This window comes from Anomaloglossus baeobatrachus, chromosome 3 (assembly GCF_048569485.1).
Source record: "Anomaloglossus baeobatrachus isolate aAnoBae1 chromosome 3, aAnoBae1.hap1, whole genome shotgun sequence".
NCBI lineage: Eukaryota > Metazoa > Chordata > Amphibia > Anura > Aromobatidae > Anomaloglossus > Anomaloglossus baeobatrachus.
The window spans coordinates 45,511,583-45,517,582 of record NC_134355.1 but is presented as its reverse complement, the minus strand read 5'-3'; the positions used below and the strand labels follow the sequence as shown (position 1 = coordinate 45,517,582).

Here is a 6,000-nt window from a genome sequence, read left to right as displayed (position 1 = left end):
GTCCCCGCTGCGCTCCTCTACACTGTGTGCATGCCAGGCACACTAGCAGGAGGCAGCGCGCTGTGCTCTGTCGGCTCTGCTGTGTGCTGTGCTCGGCATGCACCCAGTGTAGAGGAGCGCAGCAGAGCCGATGACCGAAGCTTCCTCTTTCCGTTCCTATTCAAATGTATTTGCATCTTTCAGACGTAAATACATTTGAACAGCGCGCCGGGACCCGGCCCCGCCCCCGACGTGCAGCAACGTGATGAGATCAGCACCTTGCTGACGTCATCACAGTGCTGCAGGCGCCACACAGGGGACAAGAGGAAGCGAGCGCTCCATGAAGGAGCTGAAGAGACAGGTGTAATTAATGGGGATGAGTGAGGAGGGGCTGAGGACACAACGGTGAACATTTGTGAAGGAACACAGCTCTGTGACAGGCAGAGGAGGAGTACTGTATTCCGAGGGAGGGAGGAGTGTGTAGTGATGGGGCAGTGTAATTTGTGTGTGTAGGGGGTGATGAGCGTTGTATTGTGTGTGGGGGGAGGGGTAATGGAGGGTGCATTGTATCGTGTGTGTGGGGAAGGGTAATGGAGGGTGCATTGTATTCTGTGTGGGGAAGGGTAATGAGGGGTGCATTGTATTGTGTGGGGGGGAGGGTTAATGGGGGGGTGCATTGTATTGTATGTGGGGGGAGGGGTAATGGGGGGTGCATTGTATTCTGTGTGTGTGTGTGTTTGTGAGGTGATGTGGGGTGCATTGTGTGTGTGTGTGTGTGTGTGTGTGTGAGGTGATGTGGGGTGCATTGTGTGTGTGAGGTGATGTGGGGTGCATTGTGTGTGTGTGTGTGTGTGAGGTGATGTGGGGTGCATTGTGTGTGTGTGTGTGTGTGTGAGGTGATGTGGGGTGCATTGTGTGTGTGTGTGTGTGTGAGGTGATGTGGGGTGCATTGTGTGTGTGTGTGTGTGTGAGGTGATGTGGGGTGCATTGTGTGTGTGTGTGTGTGTGAGGTGATGTGGGGTGCATTGTGTGTGTGAGGTGATGTGGGGTGCATTGTGTGTGTGTGTGTGTGTGTGAGGTGATGTGGGGTGCATTGTGTGTGTGAGGTGATGTGGGGTGCATTTTGTGTGTGTGTGTGTGTGTGGTGATGTGGGGTGCATTGTGTGTGTGTGTGAGGTGATGTGGGGTGCATTTTGTGTGTGTGTGTGTGAGGTGATGTGGGGTGCATTTTGTGTGTGTGTGTGTGTGAGGTGATGTGGGGTGCATTTTGTGTGTGTGAGGTGATGTGGGGTGCATTTTGTGTGTGTGTGTGTGTGTGTGTGAGGTGATGTGGGGTGCATTTTGTGTGTGTGTGTGAGGTGATGTGGGGTGCATTGTGTGTGTGTAGGAGGTGATGTGGGGTGCAGTGTGTGTGTGTGTGTGGGGGGGATGCATTGTAGTGTGTGGTGATGTGGGGTGCATTGTGTGTGTGTAGGAGGTGATGTGGGGTGCATTGTGTGTGTGTGTGTGTAGGGGGTGCATTGTAGTGTGTGTGTGTGTGTCAGAGCTGTGTGTGTAAGAAGCAGTACTGTGTGTGTATATATGAATTAGAGCAGTCTGTGCGGCCCCCCCCCCAGAACTATATGGGTCCCCCAGAGCGCTATGTCACCCATCGCAGTAATGAGTACACCACCAAAGCTGTTTGCCACTCCAGTAACGTCTATGCCCCCTGCCCCTCCTGTAATGTATATATTGTAGCCCCCAGCCCCTCCTGTGATGTATATACAGCAGTGCTGTCAGTGTGCAGTCATGTCTGTTAGTGTCAGCCATCGTGAAACACAGCCACATGTCCTGAAGGAGCTGGACGGAAACAAGCGGGAGAGGTGAGTGAGGCTGCTGGCGACTTCCCAATATTGATACCTGTAAAGGCTCATGCACACGTAACTGCTGAATATTCTGCAGTGATTTGACAGCACATGTGCGCGTCAAATCGCTGCAGAAACACTGCATAATGGATGCAGTTTTTCTGTACAGAAAATCCGATTTCATGCGCTATGGCTGCTTCCCCCACCATAGACAGAGTGGGAGCTGCATCCATAGCGCACGGAATAATTGACATGCTCATTTTATGAACGCACGGATTTGGGTCAACATTTTAGCACCCAAATCACTGCGTTCATAAAAGCTACGTGCGCACGTATCATGCACAATCTACATAGATTGTATAGGGGACGCAGGACGCATGCATTTACACTGCAGTGCTATACGCAGCGTAAATGCATGTAATTACGCAACGTGCGCACGACCCCTAATGCGTCTGTGTCTGCATATATGTCAGTGTATATGACTGTGCATATATTTGTCTGTTTATATGTATTTTTCTGAATTTGTCTTCAAATATGTATATGTATGCCTGTATGTGTATGTGCGTGTCTGTGTGTGGATGGGGTCCACTGAGACTCTTTCACCCGGAGGCCACAAAAACCTGGAGCCGGCCCTGGCTGCCTTAACATTGGGATCAATAAAAAATGTGAGTAAAGTTTTACACGCTACAATATATATAACGATGTGTCACGTCGTAAGTGACGCACATCCGGCATCGTTAGGGATATTGTAGTGTGTGACAGCTACGTGCGACCCTGATTGTGCGTTAAAACGTTGATCGCTGACACGTCGTTCATTTTCTAAAAATTGAACGTCTGGTTGTTCATCGTTCTTGAGGCAGCACACATCGCTCCGTGTGACACCCCGGGAACGATGAACTGCAGCTTACCTGCATACTGCCGGCAATGCGGAAGGAAGGAGGTGGGCGGGATGTTTACGCCCCGCTCATCTCCGCCCCTCCGCTTCTATTGGCCGGCCGCTGTGTGGCGTTGCTGTGACGCCGAACGTCCCTCCCACTCCAGGAAGTGGATGTTCGCTGCCCACAGCGAGGTCGTTTGGAAGGTACGTGTGATGGGGGTAATCGTTTGTGCGACACGGGCAACAAATTGCCTGTTCCGCACATACGATGGGGGCGTGTGTGATCGCATACGAGATCGAAATGTGTAAAGCAGCCTTAACTCTACTTTCCGTGTATAAGTGACGGCTGTGAGTGATCCTGGACTGTGTCTGTATTGTAGTACTGTAAATCTGAATGTGGCAGAACAGGATAAATGTTCATTGGATTTCTATCTAAATGCTACAGTTCGCGCTCTACTGTTATGGCTAAAAATGTTAACGTTATGGGGCCCCCACCAGATTTTCTGCCCAGGGGCCCCCACCAACCTTAATCCGGCCCTGAGTGCACAGCATTGACATGAACATTGTACATGGCTCCCCCCCCTCCCCGCCAGCGACCACATGGGCCTCAGTGCTGAAGGAACCGAAGACCCACAGAGGACGAAGGAACTGAGATGGCGACTAAAAGGACAGGTGATTATGTTCTTTTTTTATCATTTTAACCCCTTCCGCAGCCATCAAGAGACTACAACAAAATGGCAGAAAACGTGATTCATGCTAAATTGAATTTAAAAAATTTCAGATGTGAAATTTTGGGGGAATTCTTAATGAATTTAATTAGTCACAGATCAATTCGCTCATGTCTAGAGGCGACGGTCCAGAATATTTCATTATAATGACCGTATTTTTTATTTCCTCTATACTGTGACCATAAATGATATTCTGTGTGAGTCAGACCAATTTCAGATCACTATATATTGGCTATTATTATAATGGGGACAACTATAGGGCATCAGCCACAGGGACCCCATAACAGTATCAGTCACAGTGCCCTGTACAGTGTCAGAGTGCGCCGTCAGCCATATTAACCCTTTCATGGCGCCACCTATGACAGCACCAGTCAGAAGGACAGTGTCACAATCAATTTAATGCACACACATACAGTATATAATATATATATATATATATATATATATACATATACATGCAGTATATATATACATGCAGTGTGTATATATATATATATATATATATATATATATATATATACACATATACATATATATATATATATACAGTTAGGTCCAGAAATCTTTGGACAGTGACACAATTTTGGCGAGTTGGGCTCTGCATGCCACCACATTGGATTTGAAATGAAACCTCTACAACAGAATTCAAGTGCAGATTGTAACGTTTAATTTGAAGGTTTGAACAAAAATATCTGATAGAAATTGTAGGAATTGTACACATTTCTTTACAAACACTCCACATTTTAGGAGGTCAAAAGTAATTGGACAAATAAACCAAACCCAAACAAAATATTTTTATTTTCAATATTTTGTTGCGAATCCTTTGGAGGCAATCACTGCCTTAAGTCTGGAACCCATGGACATCACCAAACGCTGGGTTTCCTCCTTCTTAATGCTTTGCCAGGCCTTTACAGCCGCAGGTCTTGCTTGTTTGTGGGTCTTTCCGTCTTAAGTCTGGATTTGAGCAAGTGAAATGCATGCTCAATTGGGTTAAGATCTGGTGATTGACTTGGCCATTGCAGAATGTTCCACTTTTTTGCACTCATGAACTCCTGGGTAGCTTTGGCTGTATGCTTGGGGTCATTGTCCATCTGTACTATGAAGCGCCGTCCGATCAACTTTGCGGCATTTGGCTGAATCTGGGCTGAAAGTATATCCCGGTACACTTCAGAATTCATCCGGCTACTCTTGTCTGCTGTTATGTCATCAATAAACACAAGTGACCCAGTGCCATTGAAAGCCATGCATGCCCATGCCATCACGTTGCCTCCACCATGTTTTACAGTGGATGTGGTGTGCCTTGGATCATGTGCCGTTCCCTTTCTTCTCCAAACTTTTTTCTTCCCATCATTCTGGTACAGGTTGATCTTGGTCTCATCTGTCCATAGAATACTTTTCCAGATCTGAGCTGGCTTCATGAGGTGTTTTTCAGCAAATTTAACTCTGGCCTGTCTATTTTTGAATTGATGAATGGTTTGCATCTAGATGTGAACCCTTTGTATTTACTTTCATGGAGTCTTCTCTTTACTGTTGACTTAGAGACAGATACACCTACTTCACTGAGAGTGTTCTGGACTTAAGTTGATGTTGTGAACGGGTTCTTCTTCACCAAAGAAAGTATGCGGCGATCATCCACCACTGTTGTCATCCGTGGACGCCCAGGCCTTTTTGAGTTCCCAAGCTCTGCAGTCAATTCCTTTTTTCTCAGAATGTACCCGACTGTTGATTTTGCTACTCCAAGCATGTCTGCTATCTCTCTGATGGATTTTTTCTTTTTTTTCAGCCTCAGGATGTTCTGCTTCACCTCAATTGAGAGTTCCTTAGACTGCATGTTGTCTGATCACAGCAACAGCTTCCAAATGCAAAACCACACACCTGTAATCAACCCCAGACCTTTTAACTACTTCATTGATTACAGGTTAACGAGGGAGACGCCTTCAGAGTTAATTGCAGCCCTTAGAGTCCCTTGTCCAATTACTTTTGGTCCCTTTAAAAAGAGGAGGCTATGCATTACAGAGCTATGATTCCTAAACCCTTTCTCCGATTTGGATGTGAAAACTCTCATATTGCAGCTGGGAGTGTGCACTTTCAGCCCATATTATATATATAATTGTATTTCTGAACATGTTTTTGTAAACAGCTAAAATAACAAAACTTGTGTCACTGTCCAAATATTTCTGGACCTAACTGTATATATACACACACACACACACACACACACACACACACACACACACACACACACACACACACATATATATATGTAGTATCTATTTTTCAATGATGGAATATTTTTTCAATATTGGATCATTGTCACAGTCTCTGCTGCCATCTAGTGTATATTTAGTAGAATGCATCTAATGACTGGTAATGTCCAAAACTTTAGGGAACTGAGTGGTATAAGATATCATTTATAGAATTAATTTTTATTATGTGAAGAATAGTAAAAAATTGCAGTAAATAGCATTACACAAACTGCCATACTATAGAGATTAACAAAAATAATACATATTATACAATGAAAACATCCATTACCTATATTATATTGTACTACATCATCTTTACATCACTC

General features: G+C 45.5%; 1 protein-coding gene across 6 annotated transcripts in view; it reads left to right on the top strand.

The window, feature by feature from the left end:
• Window positions 1-1,401: 1,401 nt before the first annotated feature.
• Window positions 1,402-6,000, top strand: part of HHAT (hedgehog acyltransferase) — a 407,838-nt gene continuing 403,239 nt past the window's right edge. For 2 of the 6 annotated variants that reach the window (XM_075339167.1, XM_075339166.1), the window contains exons 1-2: window positions 1,403-1,841; window positions 3,199-3,372. The gene's annotated coding sequence lies outside the window, so the exon portion shown is untranslated. Of the gene's footprint in view, window positions 1,842-3,198; window positions 3,373-6,000 lie in introns of all 6 variants that reach the window. The other 4 variants (XM_075339170.1, XM_075339169.1, XM_075339168.1 and 1 more) reach the window with 3 other exon arrangements.